Here is a 22,059-nt window from a genome sequence, read left to right as displayed (position 1 = left end):
CTGCTTAACACAATGGGCTGACAAAGTCAGCAATAACAGACACACCAAACTGTCCTTTCTGAGGACAGGAAGAAAAACCTCTGTCCCTTGTTCTCACATAACCCAGGTGGAGAGGTTGAACCTGAGAGCGTCTCTTGAGCTGAAGGGACCACATTGCTCCGGTAGCAGGGGAAGAGTAAACAATGGTGACCCCAACAGGCTCATTGTCAAAAGGTGTTTTGTGAACATGGCTAGAATGAAGAGTGAGAGGCAGTGAAAGTGTCATTTCCCAAGCCAGATACAAGCCCTCCTTGCATGCTATTTACCAAATTTATAGGTAAACATGTTGCTTTTCTGCATTAAGAAAGACAGCTAAGTAAAGATCTCATTCACCTAAGTAAAGATCAATAACTGTTTTTTTTCTGTCAGGATGAGTGACACATCATCATTCCAAGTCCACTGTTGTCTCTACATATTGTCAACACCCTCCTAATTGCAACCTTAAAAAAACTAGATAATTGGTTTGCAGCATACACAGTGGCATTGCTCTTCAATCAATAGAAGAAAAAAGAAAGTTTATAATTCATGAAGACGAATTTATGTACAATTCATAAAGATCTTAGATGAATCCAAGTTCAACTAGCAAACATGTGTACAATGTCCATTGAAGTAAAAAGTGCATGAGGACAGGAACAACCTTTTCCTGTCAGGAACTGTACAGAGTCCTATTCCATCTAATAATTAATTGTTTCCTTCATACCACCTCCCATGTGCTCCTAAAGGAAATACTATAAATTTAATACTAATGGCCTTGGTCAGTTCTTGAACTTTAAGATGTTTATTTCTTTACTTTTTCTGTCATTCTGTCTTCCCAACATATTGATTTACTCTCATATCTAACTATAATATCTACTACAAAAGCCTGATTTTCCTTAACAAATACCATATCTGGTTTACACAGTTCATTTTATTCATTTTTTAACATTACTTCCTGGAATACTACACTTTTTTTAAGTTTCCTTCACCTAGATGGCACATAGTTGGTTATGTCTCAATCTTAGCATCTTGTACCACAGGGCAGTGTGCAATAATATGCGCACAGCTCTCATTCTGGCAGTGTCTGCATGACTTGAGTGCTGCCTATCCTTAATCAAAAACTGTGGCTGGGTAGGCATTAGCTCTCAAAGGTTCCTCTGTAATTAGCTTTCTATGAAGAATTCCTCTGATGTTCAATCCAGCTGTTACTGATATCCTTCTCAAAGCTGAAAATTTCACAGCCATGGGATACAAGCTGGGTCCAACTTAGGAATTATTGGTTTTGCCAGTTACAGGTTTTCAGAAAAATTACCTTTGCAGTGGTTATCTCCCTTCCAGGTTTGGTTCCTCCGAACATAATTCCTCTGATATAACCATGACTTCTTTTGTGTTTCAAAAGGTATGGAATTTGAAAATATTTGAAAGATTAAATCTTTATCACTTTCTGCTGCAATTCACAAACTTTCAAGCTCTTTCTCAATGCCATCCTGCTCAACAATTTCTCTTTATGTCTCATTCAAAGACAGTACAATTCTGTGCAATCTTGAAGCTGGCCACACTAGGGATCAGTCCTGAGATCAGTCTGGTAGTACCTCAACACCCATGTCACATGCTATGCTATGACTTAGCAGGTGCTTTCCTGTAGATGCACCCTTTCCTTGACAGCAGGTCAAGTTGCAAGTCCAGGGTTTCCAGGAACATACGTTATGCATTACCTGGCAGACCAAAGAGATGTAATCACAGAATAGTATATCCTTTCAGGACATCACCTTTGGAAAAAAAATCTCTCAAATGGAGCCTTTCCAACCTGCTGCAATCATCCCTTTATCTTTTCCATTAGTTCTGGGTTTGATATTCCAGTCAATACTTAGTCCAGGTACTTTTCAGGGGTTACCAGGTTCAATCATTTAGAGGGGGTGATGTTAACTGCCCGTGTAGGACAGTAATTGATCATGTGAGTCTTTAGTGGTCTTAATGTAAATGCTTTTATGTCTTGAGGCCAGTTAGCTCACAGAAGACCTCCCCAGTTTTAGTATTTTTTTCTGCATTCCTAAAAAGGATCCACTCAATAGAAGCAAATTGTGTGCAAAGTTCACAGTTGTTTATTTTTCAAGCAATATTGAAACCTTCCTCATCCAAGTTATACAGTTACAACTTAGATGAGTTAAACAAAGTCAAAGACATCTGATCACCTTGTTTTGTACCAATCCAAATGCCAACAGCATCCAGCTGTTCATTCTTCACATCAATGTAATACTGATGTTCTCATATATCTTCATATAATGTTATGAATATATATGAGAACAACAGTATTACATTGATGTGATGGTGTGATTGACAACATTGATGTGATTGACTCTTCTGTTCAAGAGCTGCAATAATGTGAGAATGGCTTTCAGTTTCAGGGCGTTTCACTAAGTCAACAAACATCACTCCCAGGGGCTAATATTCCTTCATGTTTCAAACTAACAGTTGTTTGTTAGTTTCAAACTAACAAACACAAGTTTTCCACATGTCCTGATCTCCTAAACCCCCTAGCCCTGGATTACTGGAGAGCTCAAGAACCTATCCAGAAGATTCAGTGATCAGCTTAGCACTTCTAAAACAAGACTTTTTACTTTATTAATACACTGACATTGGTCAAACTTCCTTCAGGAGTTTGGACATTTGGATGTTTTCAAATCAGATATTACATCTATCCTACGTCAATTTTTTTCTGGTCATATCCAGTAGAGCATTCAGAACTTTAAGCACAGGTACAAAGTACAATTCCTAAATCAGGAGTTCTGACTTTACACGAATTTCCATGTGAGCCTTTTGTAAATGTTAGTAAGCACAGGCTATTTTTGAAAGGCATACTAGGGAAGTCACATTTAAGGACAAATAAGAAAGCTTTTAAAGATTATTTTTACCTAATACACCCCTTTTTTGGAACAGAGATGCAAAATGTTTGTATTTTAACAGCTTTAAAGAACAGTCTTCATTCTTGGAGCTATTGACAAAAATGTTGGTTGCTGCATTCATCTAATGTGTCTTTCAGATAATACAGTTCTTAAGGCAGTGTTTCAAAAAAATTGCTTTCTCTGTTGAGTTATCAGATTCAATTAGCCCTTTCAGAAAAGCAATCAATACCCCACCTGATTTAAGAAAGTTGCTATGCAATACTTTTATATAATGGCAGCAATCCTTTTAGCTTTGGGAATACAGCACTGTCTCCAATGGTGCTATGCTCCAGCTCTTGAATTATGTCCCTGAGTAAAGTCAAGGAGAGAGGAAGGGAGGGAAAGAGGAAAAGAGAGGAGTCCAAGCTGTACCAGACAGAGCTGCTTCTGAATAGCCCTCTAAAAATCCATTGGGTATTTCTGACAGATACAGTTCTTTCCTCACTCACTTCTAAGGGTGCTTGTGTAGGCAGCAGGAATGCTCTCTGTCAATAAACAGGGACTGTAGGCAGATTGAGTCAGGAGCCTCTTGGCATCTAATCTGAGCACCAAACAAATCAGGCTGAATAACACCCTGATTATGGGCATAAAAATGCAGAAGGATCAAAAATTATTAGATATTAAAGATTCTGGCCCTGGTCCTGTAGCAGGATATTAATCATTGTTCATTAACATGGTGCCCCCATACTAAACAGCACATGTTTGGCTAGTTAGTCATGGAACTACTGTGATGATTTGAGAGGTAAGAAGAGCACACATAAAACTTGCAGTAAAATAAAATTGTACTGCTGCTGATTATGTGTACAAGCTATGAGTGAGAGAGCATTGATAGATACAATTGAGAGGTTTCTTATTTAAAGATGTACTATTGTAATAAAACTTCTCTAACTTCAGTAGACAGGATGCCATAGTTCTGCAATATTGCATAAATCCTAATCATCTAAATGGACAAACAGTAGCATTAAAGCATCCTGCATACTAAAACACAAAATATTGTCTGAATTAATCTGTATGAAGAAAAGGTGACTGCATTTGAGGAGGCTAATGCTGATTTGTTGGGGTTTTTTAATAGAAGTTATATAGCAAATGCAGTCTTGAAATTATTAGAATACAAAATAATGTTAGCATTGTGTACTCCATGGCTTTGAAGGAATTTTGATAAACAGAAGAAATACCCTTTACTCAATTGTAAAGACAGAAATATAGCAAACAATTCTAAATAGTATTACAAGTAAAACTGGAAAACAAAAAGAAGAGACTGATTCAATGCAGTTTTCCCCAAACACTTTCAGGATTTTTCTTCATGCAGAAATTCACTTGAGAATCCATACAAGATTAAACCACAATATTTAGTGACCTTTGGGTTAAAACCCCAGTTGTGATACTCAGTAACACATCAGGGATAATGATGCTAAAACCAACTGATATGTGAGAAAAATTCATCATTACTGGGCTGTGTATTATGATACTTGTACACAGAATGTACAACAGCCTGGTCAGTTGAGCACAGTCCCTGAGCTCAACCCATCTGTTACTGTGCCAGAGCTTGGCAGGGAGAGTGTCAGATAGAAATCAAGAGGTAGGAACTTCTTAAGCCATGCAAGTTCAGTCACAAGAGCATGCTGGATTGTGCTCTGAAGTCTAAACATTTAAGCATCCAAAGTACTGTGTTGATTGATGGCCACTGTTCCAAAATTATGATTAAAAAGGAGAGACTGTTATAACACTAAAATAGCTTGTAAAGGAGCAAGATGGGGAGATGGAAGCACATGTAACAGAAAAAAACAGTGAGAAAAATCAGAGGAACAGCTGTTTTTGACTAGAGTGGTGTCAGGCCAGAACATGCCTATAGGGAGCTTCAAGAAAAAAAAGGATACCACACCGCAAGAAAGCATTAGGAGTAAGGGAGCGCTACAAGAAAACATGCTACTAATGCTGCCTAATAACAAGTAAGTGCTCATTTTTATGCAAAATTATTAAACAGAAAGACTCCATACACATAATTTTATGCTTGCATCTCTCTTTTCTAGAGAGAGCTCGCCAGAATGGAGTACAGCAAATAAGCTGCTCTCCAGCATTCTACCCACCAGTATATAGATTTCAACAACAGTAACCTTTCCTTCAGGACATACATTTCCACCCACTCTGAGAATGGCCAGCTATGGCCCATGAGTATCAACACACACCAAATTGCATCTGTTTTCATTTCAGGCTGCAGTTAAACACTACCTATTTGTTAAAAAGGCAAGTATCTCAGTAATAGGCACAGGTGAATAATAATGCCTGTTCTGAGTGTTGGAGATACTGAAGTGTGAAAGGCAAATGGTAACACATGAATAGAGTATAAAGTAGAAGCTGACAGACTGCATCACTCATTTTAATGTCCTAAGGCATGTCTTGGAGGGATATGTAGTATAGCAAGCTTGAGTCAAAGCTAAAGCTTTATCTGTTGGGGCTTGAAATAACCATCATTTGTTTTAGTTCCTTTCTACAGAACAACATAACTATTTTAAAACCAGGAACAAACTTCAGAAAAAAACCACCAACTATTCATGTCTAAGTATATCTGACAACATATCAAGATTCTCCAGTCTTCTTTCCTTATTGTCAGCTTTAAACACCTGATTTGTTATAGGAAACTACAGGTTGTCTTCTATTAAAATTACATACTACCCTCCCTTCTGTTTTCTCAAAGTTGTTTCTAAAATAACTCTAAATAATCCTGATGTTTCCAAAATTCCTTGGAATATATTTTGTGAGGAATATATATTCCTCACAAAGTTCTTTTATTCTTAAATAAGGCCTCTAGCATAACTGTTTATCTTCTGATACCAGAACCCACCACACTTTCTTCAATAACTAGTCCATCTTTGCACCTGGGGATCATCAGTGTGTATAATTCCATGTTTACTTATTTCTAACAACAGAGGCAGCTCTTCTCAAGTAAAATATATCTTTTAAAAAAAGTATTAGTCTCTTTGTTGATCAGGAGATCCTTGTTATCAAGGAAGATATTTAAATCCCTCATGTATTTTAAATGACCGTAGTATTCTTTGCATGCAATTGCCAACTGCAGCCATTGTGTCAGGCTGTTAGATGTGCTCATCCCAAAACCTTCCATGCTGTCAAACGCTTTCAGGACACTAACTCTGCAGTGCTGTAAGCAAACCAATATGAAGAAAAAATACAATATTTAAAATATATTTATAAATATTTTAACTGGTATTATCCTGAAGCATAAACTCCCACTGAACTTGATTCTCATTGATGCCTCAATGACAGAATCACAAATATTTTTTTTTATATTGCACAGGTGAGTGCTTCCAACTATCAAAAATATATTTACTTCATCAGAGTAACTTTTCCGGCCAAATTCTTAGGAACTCAGTACAACAGTAGGTTTTCATTGGATTTATCTCTGTATTCAATAATACTCTAAGCACAGGAAGTCTGCAATCCTGGTACTCAAACTCCAGACTATGTTCATGTTGTAAGCACTATCTTAGAAAAAAAGACCATTGGTGGGATTCTGTTTGTCCAAAATCTGGCAGTTGGAATAATATTTTGGTCATCCCAACACTAAGTTGCTACACACAAAACATGGAAGAAAATTTTGTTTCACCCATCCTAAAGGTTTAAACAGTCAAAGAGGACCAGAATCTACAAAGGTAAGGGGAAGTGCACCACTTTCTCAGGTCCCTTTCTCCACAGTTACCCACTGAGGCATGCCTTTAAAGAGTTTGAAATAAGCCAAAATCCAATCATCCTCAAGACCTGAATTTGACATTCCTTTTCTGTCATCTGCATCACCAAATTTACTACATATCCATTTAGGATCCTTTAGTGAAATATTTAAATTGGTAGTGAAGAGGGGGAGTGTTTTTCCAAACCTAGCAGCAGAAATTTTTCCTCTGTTGTTACAGCAGAACACAGTGTGCTTCAAGACAGCTTTAGCAAGATCTTGCCTAATTCTCCACCCTTGGTATCTTGACTATTTCAAAGGGACCATTACCACCAACTTGAAACTACAAATATCTTGAACAGCAGTTCATTACATTCTTTCTTGGTACCTTAACAGCCACGGTCCAATATATTGCCTATGTGTTTTACTCATAAAAACCAACTCCTAAGCTATACTCTAGTTTGGCAGAAGATATTTTCAAATACTATGTATTCAAATGGAGATAAAATTATATTAAATAAACCAGTTGAATTACTACATATCGAATACATGATTTTCACTTCCCATAAAACTGGTATAGAGTAGATAATGAAAAAGTAAAACTGTTACATATGAAAAAGATGTTTGTCTTTTTGTATAACAAGAAAAAAATGCCTTCTTTTTTATTTTTTCCTGTGATAATTATTCAAGTCTTCCAGGCATGCAAGCAGCTAACAACATAAATTAGTTGTGGCAACAAATCAGCTGTGATTATGCTAGTTTAAAGTATGACTATATGGAGTGAATTTGAGTAGTGAAAACGATGAGATTTTTCTCCAAAAGGTGTATATACTAGTGTACAAACTCTCCTCAGACCTGCAAGAGACTGTAAAATAAAGGTCTTGGTCCCTCATCTTTAAATATACAGTAATCTTTTCAAAAGATCACTGGTTTTGCCTTTCACTTTCTGGTCCATTGTAACTATGTTCTCTCTGACTAAATTTACCGCCCCATTTCACTAAATATAAACCTCACTCCATCTTCCAAAGGCAGGAATATGTTGTACTGCGTCCCAATGGATGAGGAGCATTGTGTTGATCTGGTGTCACTCAGAGCCTCTTCTGTCTCCTAAGAAAGAGTTGGGTTATGGCAGCAAAAGAGGAACGCAGAAGTTCAGCAAGCAACTTCACCAATCTATATCACAACTTTAAGTTCAGGTAAAAGGTAGGTGCAAAACGTAATTCCTTTGATGCCTCAGTGACGGAACCCACAGCCAGGTTTGCACAGCCTCACAGTACAAAGTTTTGCAGCCTTTGCTAGGTATTCCTTTCATTATAAAAAAGAAACAGCAGAAAAGATCAATCAATTTTAAAACTGCTAGGCCACCAGCAATACAGGCTTTCTAGGGGTGATGTAAAGACAAATGTTTCCACGTGTTCTGGCACATACAACAACACTTTTAAAGAATTATGATGCTCACTGCAGATTATTTTCCAGTGGGCATTTCTAAAGAAAAGATCTGATTTATGAGACTTAAAATGAGCTCCTATGTATCATTAATAAGAATTCATCTGTTTCCTGACAGTTAAAGGTCATAGAGGTTAATAAATCAATCTTTCTGATTTTTAGAAAGAATCTTTTCCATCTCATCAAGTAATATTAAAGATAGTAATGATACTTGACACGCAGGAATCTTTTTATCATGCAGTTTTTCAGACTTCTTTGCAATTTATGGGACCGGGAATAATGATAGTTCATAATGTTAAAGAACACATAAGTTCAAGATAAAATTCTAAGCATCAGGAAGTGTAGAAACATCACACAAGATATTTAGAACAAGACCAGTGAAACCTGTAAGCCATAGTTACATATCTTTGAGGGAGAATTTAAAATCACACATGGAAAACTGAAATTAGAAATTAATGAACAGAAGCATAGTTGTCTGGGTCATTTCAGTAATCTCTTGTTTTTTTCAAACAGTCTGAGATATTCGACATTCATATGTTGAAAGCAAGAAAATTCTTTCTTCTTTTATGAATTGCAAAACATAAAAGTCAAGTCACAATACTATGTATCAAATAAATTGAACATTCTTGCCATGTAGACTTGGAAAGTCTCCAACAAAACTTTCTCTTTTGCTTAGAACGAGAAGTAGAATAGCATGTTAAATACAATTGTTCAGTGTATGCTCTACAATCAGTTTCAAAAGCAAACCCCTGACCTCAAAAAGAGTTTTCATAGGAACATTTCACTGTAACCCAATGCAATAATAATTTCATTTTGGTAACCAACATGCAGTCAGTGCTCAAATTCCTATCTCATATGCTCATGAGTTCAAGTGTTTATTTTTAATTTAAGTCAGAATTCTGCAGAAATGGTACCATGAACACAACTTTTCCTTGTTATGTATGCACTGCAAAGCTCCCTTTTTACATTATAAAAATTTCTTAGCAAACAAGAAGTTCTACTTGCAGGCACTGACAAAACCTCTTCTCAGTATTTCCTATTAAAAACCTCTCTTTTCTATTGCTTATGGCTTTCACCACTCAGGATAAAGTCCTCCTCTATCTTCCTCAACATGAGTGTTTTTCAGAAGGTTTGGACCAGATGTAAAACTTCTTGGAGGAAAATAGCAGTATTTTTCATTTTAAATTTTTTTTTTAAAATTAAAAAAAACCAAACCAAACAACAAAAAAAAAACTACAAAAAAACCCCAAACCTTTTCCGTTTGAAGCTCAAAGTGAGTCATATCTCCATAAGCTTGTCAATATTAGAAAAGACCACCCATGGTGAAAAGTAATATAATTTAATCCCCTTATTACCTGTATCCATTAACATAAGCAATCATTTAGGTGGTTCTAACTTCCTTCAGTTAGCTAGAATGACCCCTAAACCAGACATCTTCATGATGAAGATGATGAAGAAAATCCTAAGTGCCATGCTCCCCTTCCAGCGTATTTCAGAAATGCCTGTGAGAATTCTGGAAAAACCAGAACATTAAGTCTCTGTAAAGTAGGTAACTTTTGAGAAGACAGAATTTTCAAGTTCTTAAAGACAGAAGAGAAATTCCAATCTTGGCTTTTATTCTTTTAGAACCCCGAAAATATTTCATTTAACTTAATTTGACCCTCACAGGCTGGCCAAAATCACAACTCAGTAAGTCACCCTAAATCAGCATGGAAAATGTACGTTGGGAGCCAAGTCCTTCCCTTTACTCTTGTGCTTCAGGGCATCTCCATGAGAAGCTATGAAAATTCAGTATTGAATGTATGCTCACAACTTTGTTATCAGTAGTAAAATTTTTGCATAGTAGAATAATATCTTTTATCCTGAAATGTTTTGATTACTACAGAAAAAACAGGTGAAAGTGAGAAACAAGAGGTACTCACATTTTCAATTACTCACCTTTCTAGGGGCACCAGTGATCTGGGCATGAGTTAGGAGATCTCCACCACCAAACTGTAATCACTTCTTTCAGGGCTACCATCAATAAGGGGCAGGTTTGAGGATATCTTCCCCACCAAGCAGAAACCTTCTGAAAGGGAGTTGGAAAGACACAACTCTGCATTATCATCAGATTGTCATGGCTAGCTTTATCTTTGATTAAAAAAAGTTACTAAGGTACGCTATTGAAGAGGCAAAGTCAAAAGTCAGAAACTCAAAACACAAGGAAATGCCAAAACTGAAGTTTGCCTTATAAAATGACTGTGTCTCAAGGTGGCTATAAGAATGTTTGTGAAACAAACCGATAAAATATGGACAAATGCTGTAGAAAAGGTCAGAGGAAATTAATACTTCTTTCTTCAGAGCTGGGTTTTAACAGGATGTTAAAACATGGCAGTAAAGAACTGCATACTGAACATTGAGGCACTAAAACAACATTGAGCAGCTGCCCATTAAAGGCAGGATATATCCCACCTAAATTTAGCAGTACAAAAAGTCCACTCTAATGTAGTCAGGTAGACTCTGCTCTTGCTGAAGAGATGCAGACATCTCCAGCAGCAACCCATATGATCCCAAGATAGTCTTCTGAGATGAGCAGGAAGAACAACCATCCAGAGCTCCTATTTCCCCTTTCACTCAAGACAGAAGTTAGAGATCAGGTTTAAGCTACGTGCCTAATTGGTAAGCGGCTAAACTGAGATGAAATTAATCTGTCCTAAAAAGTACCATATAGTCCACATATTAAAGGATTAAAATTACGAAGTAAACTCAGTATATAACCTTGTAATTGCAAGGGTTTTTATGATGTGTGTGCAAAGGGCACTTCTAATGTATATTTAATTCTGAAAATATTTCCATTTTTAGAGACCAATTTTGCAGACCCTAGAGTGGGTCTTCCTATACAGAGAGCAAGTACATTTGCATACTAATTAATTTGAAATAGATAAAGTACATGAAACCACTCTTTCATACTGTTTGTGTGCTTCACCGGTTCTGATTTCCTTGTGTTCAGTATGACAGAAGAGCATCTCACTACATGCATATTTAACTTTCTTTCCACCATCTTCCATGCTACACTAAAAGGTTTTCATATTCTAGTCACCAAATTCCATCATGCTAAGAATTGCATGAGGAAAACCGAGTACCTGATAATTCCTCACCATAGGCTCTGCTACATGGAAGTGGTAGTTATTCTTGCTTTTGCTCCAAGAATGTTCATTTGATTATTCCAAACTTGAACAGACCCCATAAAATGGGATGGGATTATTTCTCATAGCAGAATTACTCTTTAACTTTCCAAATGTCCATATTTTCCTTAAGAAAGGAGTGTTAGTTTCCTACAATAAAACATGCTTCTCAGGCAAATAAGATGAATCATCCACCCTCAGATATTTCAGTTTGCCAAGGAAAACTTTAAAAAAAGTCATTCCATATTGTAACAAAATCAAAGTAGATTTTCAGTCAGCAGTTTGAGCCAGGAAAAATGGTATGCCAGGTAGGGTTGTACTATACAATGTCTGCTCCTAACTACAAAGAAATAATTGAGGCAAAACTCTGGAACAAAGTAGACATCTCTACCACCCTTCTGAGAAAGTATGATTGCTTTGTAATACAGAGAAATCAATCATTTTCAGGAGCATCTGAATCACCCTGACGTGGCACAAGTGGTGCTGCTCCAGGGAGCAGACTCACACACAGCTGCTGGCATTTCACACACTACCACTGCTTTATGTGCCTGCCTGCCCACTCAGAGGCAAATGGGGATATTCAGGAGAAAAGGAGCTTGTCTGAAGCACAAATCTCATCTGTTGCTCAGGAAAGGAGGGAGTGCTTAAACCCCTGCCATCACCCTTCCCCTGGAGCTGGGAATGTGACTGCAAAGCTAGTCACCAGCTTGCAAAAGAGCAAGTAGATGCTTAAAAGGCTGAGATTAGGGCACGGAGATGCTATGTTCCTACATAATCCAAATTTTTTGTTTGTAGCTCCTCTAACTGAAAAGTGCCACACTTGTGAAAACAGCATCTACCTCAAGTGAAATGAGAATTAAAATGCAGTCAGACCCCCACTGTCTGAAAACCAGATCCTTAATCTCTAACTCCAGTGATTCACAAGACTTTCCAATTTCTATTAGAAATAAAACCAAATAGCACAGCATGAAGTTGATAAAGCTGATGGGATCCACAAGTCTGATATTTCACAGCTTTCCAAAAATAGAAACAAATTGACAGAGGCAGTACATTTTCCAATCACTGCTCATGAACCAAAAATTTTCAATCACTGGTTATTTAAGTTTCACACAGGCATGCACTGTATTTCTAGGATATACTCCAGAGATTAACTAACCTTTCCCTGAAAGCAAAACTAACGCACATGCACAGATAAGTATACCAATCAGATAGCAACCAATGGATTTAATTCTGTCTTAATGAGACCACTGTCAAATACACTTCACACCTGTCTACTGAACTTTCTGATGTGTGTAATACTCTGTTCAAGGCTAATAGCTCATCTTTACATCCTGCATGAAAGCAGGAACATGAGGAAAAGCCAGTTCCTCTTGCAACACCTTTCAAAAGTTAGAGACTTATTTCTGTTTTGTTCAAATCAAAACCAAAACTCTGAAAATAATTTTTTAAAGGACAAGCATAAGTGTTCTCAGATTAAACCTCAAAATGCATAGCAGTCTTGTCTGGATTAGGGTGAGGAGCTTTTGTAAGCACACTGAAAGTGAGGGCCATAGTCTGAGAAGATTCAGTCTAGTTTCTGCACTGTCTGATTCAAAGCAGACTTTTGGAGAAGCAAAAGATTAATTCCAGTTGAGAGCTGGGAGATAAACTGCACCTCCAAATCTTAGTGCAGTGTCACAAGCAGCATATCTTCCAGAAAAATGAAAAACAAATAACATTTTTCACTCCACCATTCACCTCTACCCAAAAACATATACCTAAAGTTATTAGAAATCCTTGGAAGTATCCAGGTTCTATAAAAAAAAGTATGTTCTTTTCCCAGATCCTTAAAAATCTCCACCTAGCTCTTTAAAAGCCTATAAAATATATCAGCACAAAATCAAGTGAGTTAATCAAGATGAACAAGAAAAGTAAGAGTGTGCCAGTAGAGAAGCTGAACTGAAATTTACATTTTCTTTAGAGATATGCAGGAAATCTGCTCATTTCAATTTAACAGAAGCCAGAAGAATGAGAAAAAAAACCCAGCAAAATGACCATAAGACTCATAGCTCAAAATTTTAAAAATTCCAGCAAGGCTGGACATGTAATGGAATCCACAAGCATCCAACCAGCTTGGGATCATGTGGAATGTTTCATCAAATATATTTTTTCCATGCTTACTTGTAAACGAGAAGGAATATCTCAAAGGCACAGAGAACTGGCTAGTAAGTTTAGAGCAAAGTGTGGTAAGGCATTGCCAGGCAAGAGAAGACAGACCAGGATGGAACATGTGCAACAAGGTCAAAGCAGCATCTATTGAGCCAGATAGACCTAAAAATCATTGCAGATGTAATCTGTTTATAAGGAATCAGAATAGGAAACAGAAAGGATAAGCAGACGGATTTTCTGAAGTTCTTTCACCAATGCTTAGCACCAAAAGATACCAATCGCTTACACTTGTTCAGCTTACATAAAACCTAACCAGAAATATTGTTTCATTCACATGGGATATGCGCTAAGGCAGACACTGTCTTAGTTTTAATCCAAAGAAAAATTATTTTTCTTGAAAATATGATAAAATACTCATGTGATCAGAAATTGGAATATCTCTTCCATTAAGAAACTCTTACCCATGAACAATATTTCCATCTCAGGGAAGATGCTGCAGCCCTGCAACTTTTACTGAATGTGAAGTTGTCTTCTCCCTCCTTTCAAACCTCACGGTGTCAAGACATGTTGGAGCTCAAGCCCGAAATGCTTCCATTCTATGCAAAGCCTCAAGGGGTATGGAGCTAATTATGGATCTTTCACAGCCTGGACCTTTCCACCAGACTGCTTCGGTCATGACACTTCCACAATACACAGAACACCTAAACAGAGGACAAAGCACAGCCTTGTTTTGCACAGGGAGGCCAGAAAACTCCGAAGGGGATGGATGCCTTTTCACAGTGCACCACAGCATTTCAGGCAGACAAACTTGCAAATGGGTTCAAAATATTTTCTCAGCAAAAAAATCAACATTTCAGCCTCCCAACATTTTCGTATTGATTATTTCAGTTTTGTAGAAGCCAAATGCCAGGCAGTCAGATTTACAATCTTTCCCCAGTATTAGTGTACACTTGCTGCTTTTAATTAATCCAGTGTTTCCAGTTAGTGCATAACACACCAAGTGCAATATCACAAATCAGAGTATGGAAATGCTGACACATTTGAATGCAGTGAGAACTTTACCAGGATTTTATGCACAGTTTGAAAAATCAAATAAGATCCATTTTAAAAATAAGAAGGGACTAGGCACTATTGGAGATAGGGGTAACGATTCATCTGATTCTCTGTCATTTTTATAATCCTAGCTTTTGAGCTTCTGTGGCCTTATATTGATTTTCTCTGTTCTTTCTCTCCTTTTTTCTCTTTAAATTATGGAAAGTGAACACATTTAATATAAAACAGATTTTGCTTTATTTTTTCAGGTAAGCCTGTTAAAGGTAGAAAATACTTCATCTACTGCACACAGAAAAAGCGTAACATTAAGCATTTGACATTAAATCTTGGTAGATAAATATCGTCTCTATTTAATTGTCTGTTATAAATTGATAGAAGAGTAGCATCAGCTTTTAAAACGCCCAAGAGCAAAACTCCCACTGATATCAGTAGGTCTAGGATCTCACTCCAAATTTTGCCCTTTTATTTTCTTTTTGAACAAGCAGCTTCTCTTTGTGCAATAATTGGCAGCTATTAGTGTCAATTTGGCAGATCCAAAGCTGCATGGGTCTGTGGGAAATTTATGCCTCCTAACATGCCTTGCTAAATTTAAACCTGTTGCATAATATGCAGATTCATTCTCATGCATGTAATGCAGCTAAGAATATCTGAAGTTCAAGGAAAGCTAATGCACATGCAGACTAAAAAGGAGGGTTTCAACGCATTTTGGGCTTTACCAGATGTAATAAAAAGCACTGATGACTGCCTTTAGTAAAGCTATACCTTCTTGCAATCACTTTGTGAATGTACATTTCATTCACATGAGCAATGAGAATGGTACAAAGCAAGACTGACATTAAAAGTAGGAAAACATGAAAAGACAGACTTGCTTTTTGATTCCATTAAGCCATCACTTCAGTCCTAGCTCTGGGGGCACCCTGCTCTAAAGCACTTCTGAGGAACTCTGAACTCTGCTTTTTCCTCCAAAATTACAAACTGGACAACTTATTTCTACAATGCCCTTCTGTATGCCAAAACTTTTTTCCCCCCACCACTACACATAAGAAACAGACCTATTTTTGTGTTTGATCTTCAACACTGAAAAACCTTTCTTGTAATTCACATTTTTATTTGTGGTCTGAGCCTGAACACAAGAAAATACAGCACTGGTAGATATATCTATGTCTTTTCAGAAAGTTAAATAGCAGCTTGATCCTATATGAATATTTTAAATTTTTTTTATTATCAATCATTAAAAGAACACAGATAAAATAAGGTTGGATGAAGCTCTCTCTCTTTGGTCTTCATTTCTAATGCATATTCCAAAATGAAAGCTTCTAGAAACCTTGACAGATTAGAAAGGAGAATGGCTAAAGAACCATTGCTACTATTTGGGGTTTTTGTTGGTTTGCAGGTTGGGTTTTTTATCACCTAGCTGTTACCATCAAAACTTTTCTGGAATAATTCCCTGAGGATGACAAATCCTAACCTATAGGCTGATTCTCAAGTCATTGTTCATGTTTCTATTTCATCTTGAACTTGAGCCATCAAAATGCCTTTAATATTAGCAGCCCAGACCTGTTCTTAATTTACACAGAAATATTCCAGGCCTCCCATCCAAATATTATACTTCACATAAACCACTTCCCTCAGAACATGTACTTAAAAATTTAGCCTCCTGATTTTCAGCTTCAGACAAATACATTTCCTTTTGCTCAGACCAGCATATCCAAAGCCTTCTGTACATGACATTTACTCTCACTTTTTATCAGGTATCCCAGACTTAGTGGAAACAGCACAGTGGGAGATAGCCCTAGTCTGCATTAATACAAAAGTGCCCCCAGTGACAATGTCAAATAATTTATTGGTATCAAAATGCATGACATGGTTGGGAAAGGTAGGAGATAAAAAATTCTTTCTGTGTTCTGAACCACTCCCTATGTTTCAGTACAGAGTGATACTGATGCAAGGCTATTAGGCCCTCTGATATTAAGAGGATACCAGTTTGAGATTAGTACTCAAATACTTGACTTCTTGGCACAGCCTGAGTCTGCTTGGAATAAACATAACACAACCGCTAAATAAAATGCTCAAGATTACTTTTTTTAAAGAAAAAACAGAATATGAAAACTTTCAAACGAAAGTTCAGGACTCATAGCAGAAAACTCCTCTAGAGATTAAATATAAGTATTTTGAATAACATGAAAAATCACATGGAAAAAAGTGGAGATCGTTATTTACTGTTGTTGTTGTTAATTACTCAAAAACAGAGAAAAGGTTGAAAGGAAAAGCTGAAAGAACTAAATCCATGTCAACATACCTGGTGATTGGACCAAGATAAAAAATAACCAGAGAAGTGGAAGAATAAGAGACAATTCAAAATATTGTAAGTAGTGCCAAGGAAGAACTAAGCACTGAGGGAGAATTCACCTGTAATTATGGTGTTTGCTAAGAATTTTATGAAGGTTTCCAGGCTTTATGTCTAGCATGTATGCAGGACAAAGCCTAGAAAAGTTCATAAAATTCAAGACCTCCAAATATCCTTCAAAACCTTCATATATCATTGCCATGAGTAGCATATATTACTGAACAAGAAGCTCTGAGCAAGAATGATTTCTGCAAGAACACACCAACATGATCTAGTCATGGACAGAGCTGGACCCCAAGCAATTAATATCTCCCACCTGTTTGGGACACAGCTTTGCAGGGGAAGGAGACAAGCCAAGGTGTATCAGCCTCTTGCTTAACTAATCAGCGGCTAAATGTATCTATGACCAAGCTCAAAAATAGCTGGTGAAATGGTGACTTTGTCTCATAAATAATAGGGCTGTGGATAAGCCCTGAAAGAGACCACACAGCTGAAGTCCAAGTGTAGAATATCCACTAAGGTACTGACAGGGAGTGGCTTAAGCTTAACATGACATCTCCAGGAAAGCTGCAGAGGTAATTTACATACTGCCTATTTTTCATAAGAATAAGGATGGCACAAACTTCCTGAACAGATACATAATCCCCTCTTTATCTTTTGAAATGTATTCCAGTTCTCAAGATCTGGAGCAATTCAGCCTTCCACTTATTCTCTGCTAATATTGTTCTTCACTTTGCTTTGCCCAAGATATTTGGCTTCTGGTGTTCTTCTGTGTGTCTGACTCCGCTTTTAAAAGGGTCAGTCAATAAAAGTTCTCTTTCAACAAGTCCCTTGTTAAAACACACCTTCCAAAAGACAACAAAACTCTACTGAACCTCATGAAACAAGTGTTTACAAAAACAAGATATGCAGCAAAATAGTGGAAATGTGACAAGCACAATTTTATCTTCAGTACCTGATGGTATCTTTTCTCTCAGTAGCAGCCCAACTATCACAAAGCATAGAAGCATTTTAAGAGAAAAATATATCAAAGACAACATCATAAATAAAAAGCAGTTCAAAGGAATTTAATTGTTTTTCATATTTTACTATTAGAATACCTGTTTAATCATTACTTTATTCAGTTCTCCACACCTTGGTCTAAATCTCCTTCACTTTCTTTATTTCCCTGGCTTCTTGCATCAGAACAGACAAGTTAATGCTCTTTACTTCATCAAATAAGTATTCCTGACTTGTGTAGCTAGCAAATAATTTATTTAACTGCTTCCTTATAAGCAAAGAGAAGAGAATCTATCACTAGAATAATCTTGGAACCCTCCATCTGTTATAGATAGCGTGTTTCTGCTCAAACAAATGCTGGGAATGAACAATTTATTTCTCTGTTTACTTCCTAACCCATACCCTGCATATTTCAAAATGATGGAAAAGCCTACAGATGAGTAACTAACCCCAGAGACTCGGCAGAACATATATTTCCAAGCTGTCTATAACTTTAGAGCCAAAGCACCAGCAAAAAAAACAAAGGATCAAATATCCTAAGGTGCTCTTGGTGAGGAGCAGCCTGTATTCTAAATTTCATTTTAACCTGTCAGGACAGAATACAGAAAATTTGAGGATCCTACTGACATTTAGAGTTGGAGAATCAATGGCTTTGAAAAGACTCAATAGCACAGTTAGAGCCAACACTATCTCATCTTCTGAATGGCTCCATTATCTGTCCTTTTGTTCAGATTTTGGGAAAAGGAATGCATGTTCAGCACCTAGCCCAGTGGTCCTGACCTTCTGTGTCCTTTGGCACTAACCTAAACTAAGTTAGATTTTAAACAAAATGCAGAAACTGAGACAAGAACTAATACTTTCCTGAGATGTGATATACCTAAAGAGACTAACACTTAGTGCTAAGACCAGCTGTTCTCATATTTTATCAGAATATTTTAAAATTACAGACATAAAACTACTGCATAATTGTTATTGATCCCATTTACCTGTACATTGAAGTCATTCCTCTCTTAGGAAGAGCTAGATCATCTCGATGATTAGATCTGCTATTTTTTAAAAAAACACAACAGAACACATCAACCATGTGGTGGTCTTCAGCCAAAGGCTAGGAAATAAACTAGGATTTGCCACCAATGCAGGATGTACATACAGCATATCAGGGAGAGCAGGGGGTTGCAATTAAGACACATAGATAACTCATAGAACACAGAGTGAGCCTTGGTGCTGGATCTGGGCTTAAATAGGCTCCTGAGCAGTGGGCAGAGAGTGGGGGGGGGGGGGGGACACAGCTGAGGGCCCTCAGGGCAATTACAGCCTACAAGTGCCCACAGGGTCCTGGCACACACATACACATATGCATAGATGTGCAAAGGGTTGGTGAGTGTTTAGAGTCAATAAAAAGACATCATTGTGTCCCCTTGCATTAGCTGAGAGGTGATTGGATTTGGGTTATATGCTCTATAAATCAAGGAGAAAAAACATACTTTGCTCTCTCAACAGATTGAATTTTTTTTTCTCTGAGATATGCAAGTCACTGTGCAAGCACACCTACAGCAACAGGCATGTTTCTTAGAGCACTGGAGCCCTTGAGCAGACTGACAGCCTTATTCCTGCTGAAGGCAGTAGCAGTTTTGCAATTTAGGGTAGGCAGGTTTTGAGTAACAAAGTCAGAAAAGGATCGGAAAGCCTTCTGAAGCTGACCTCCCTATCATTCCTAGAGTTCATGGTTGTTCAAAAAGCACCATCTTAGATAACTGTGAGTCAGCCTGGGGATATTCATAGAATCATGGAATAGTTTATGTTGGAAAAGATCTCTAAGATCATCCAGTCCAACTGCTAATCCAGCACTGCCAAATCCACAACTAAACCATGTCCTCAAGTGCCACATCCATATATATTTTAAATACCTCTAGGAATGGTGGTTCTAACACTCCCCTGGGCAGCCTATTCCAATGCTTGACAACCCTTACCATGAAAAAAAATTGCTATCCAATTTAAACCTCCCCTGGGGTAACTCGAGTCCATTTCTCACTTGTTACCTGGCAGAAGAGGCTGACCTCCACCTTGCTACAACCCTTATCACACAGTCACGGAGAGCGATAAGGTCTTCCCTGAGCCTCCTTTTCTCCAGCTCCCTCAGACATTCCTCACAGGACTTGTGCTCCAGACCCTTCATCAGCTCCTTGCCCTTCTCTGGATGCACTCCAGCCCCTCAGAATCTTTTTTGCAGTGAGGGCCGCAGAACTGAACACAGGATTTGAGGTGTGGCCTCACCAGTGCCGAGCACAGGGGGACAATCCCTGCCCTGCTCCTGCTGGCCACCCCACTGCTGATACAGGCCAGGATGCCATGGGCCTGCTCGGCCACCTGGGTGCACTTTGCCTCATGTTCAGCTGCTGTGGACCAGCTCCCCCAGGTCCTTTTCCATCAGGCAGTTTTCCAGCCGCTCTTCCCCATGCCCATAGCACGGCCTGGGGTTTCTGTGACTCAAGTGCAGGACCCGGGATCTGGCCTTGTACTCCGGCCTCAGCCAAGAGCAGCTCCTCCAGGCAGGGGTCAGTCCTCCCAGAGCCTCTCCCCTCAGCAGGAGCGGCAGCCCCCACTGCCCCAGCTCTGAGCCACCTCTGAGCCCCGAGGCTCTCATCCCTGGGGCCTGGCACTTGCACTGAAGAAACCATGGAAGTAAGTCCCTCTGTCTGCCAAACCAGTTCTGGAATTCACCCTCAAACACCTAAAGTATCTTCGGAATCAAATCCCTGTAACTTTTTAGTTGTATTTTACCTGGTCCATTACAAAGAAGCATGAGGAAAGAGCACTCACTGTCTTTTTTTAAAATCTTCCCTTTCCTGTTTCCTCTAAACTACACTACTGTGTACAGTAGTGTAGTTTAGAGGAAACAGGAAAGGGAAGATTTTACACAGTAAAATGTTATTGTTTGCTTATGAATGCAATTTAGGAATTTTGAAACAGCTCCCAGGAGAATCTTCCTTTCTTTCAGTCCTGTAGGCCACTCCACACAGAATGGAGGTGTCAATAGACGAAGCCAGAGGAGAAAAGGAACAAGAGCAGGGACAATGTCTGAATCACATTTAATTTCAAGTAGAGTAGAGGGATTCTTAGGGTGTCTCAATTAATTTGCAATTTATAATGGGAAATAAGTAGTCCTACAACACTCACTAAGAAGGTCCAAAACAAGAAGAGTGAGTCACAGCAATTATTGAATTATCCCCAACATACTTTTATTTTCAAACTTTTGGTTCCTTCAGGGCCAGACCCAACAGCAACAGGCACCTCTCTTGTCCTCTCTGCATCAGCAGAGACATCCAAGCAGTACAGCATATTTAAACAAGTTCTTTTTCTTTAATCTTATATTTCCTTCCTTTCAGCAGTAAAAGTGTGCTGCAGATAATTCAATAATTGCACAGTATGCTGCTTAGGAAACGTCGAATTATTTCCCCTCTTCACTGCTCTGCCTGTGCTTCTAGTGCCTACTAGTGTAACATCAAGGCTTTAAAGAGCTGCTGACCCCTTCAAAGTGTGTGCCATTCAGTAAGTCAGTGCAAACTCCAGTTTAATTCACACAGAGGAACTCAGATTAACTTTATAAAGGAAAAACAAAGGCCGGATGAGGTGCGTTAAGTCTTTCTTCCGTGCCCTGCTCTTTTCCTTTGTGAGCAGCGGCTCGGTGGCGATTTGAAAAGGAAAGCAAAGACTGAGCCATCTGGCCTGGTGGGCGATGTTCCTGCTCTCTGCCGGGCACCGGGCAGGGTGACCTTTGGCGGTCCCTGCCATCCCAAGCCGTTCCGTGCCTCCAGGGGCGCCGGGCGCCGCCGCGGCGGCCCGAGCTCGGGGATAACTGGGATTTTGCTGCCACCGTGTGCTCACCCCGCTCCGCCCGCCAGCGTCCCGGCTCGGCCGGCCCCAGCGCGGGATGCTGCCGCGGAAAAGGGTCCCGCTTCCGAGAGAAGAGGTCTTGCTGCAAAACTGCTCCTCGCACGGACGTGCCCTGGGCCAAACCCTTAGCTTCACCCTAAGGTCAACCAGCCAAGCCTAAGTGAGTTTGATGCGCGTTTGGAGAGCAGGGGCGGCTGCTCTCAGTAGATGGAGGCTCACCAGTTTTACCCAGTTTCACAAGATGCTCTGCTGTGGCTTCTGATGGCTCTGCACTGGTCCCCCAGCATCACCCAAACAGAAGTGCTCAGGGCAGAAGTAGCTGCTTTTCAAAGCAGCAAAGGTCCATTCAATTTCTTCCCATAAGATTGA

The sequence above is a fragment of the Serinus canaria genome, chromosome 2 (assembly GCF_022539315.1).
Source record: "Serinus canaria isolate serCan28SL12 chromosome 2, serCan2020, whole genome shotgun sequence".
Lineage (NCBI taxonomy): Eukaryota > Metazoa > Chordata > Aves > Passeriformes > Fringillidae > Serinus > Serinus canaria.
Note: the sequence above shows the minus strand (reverse complement) of the source record.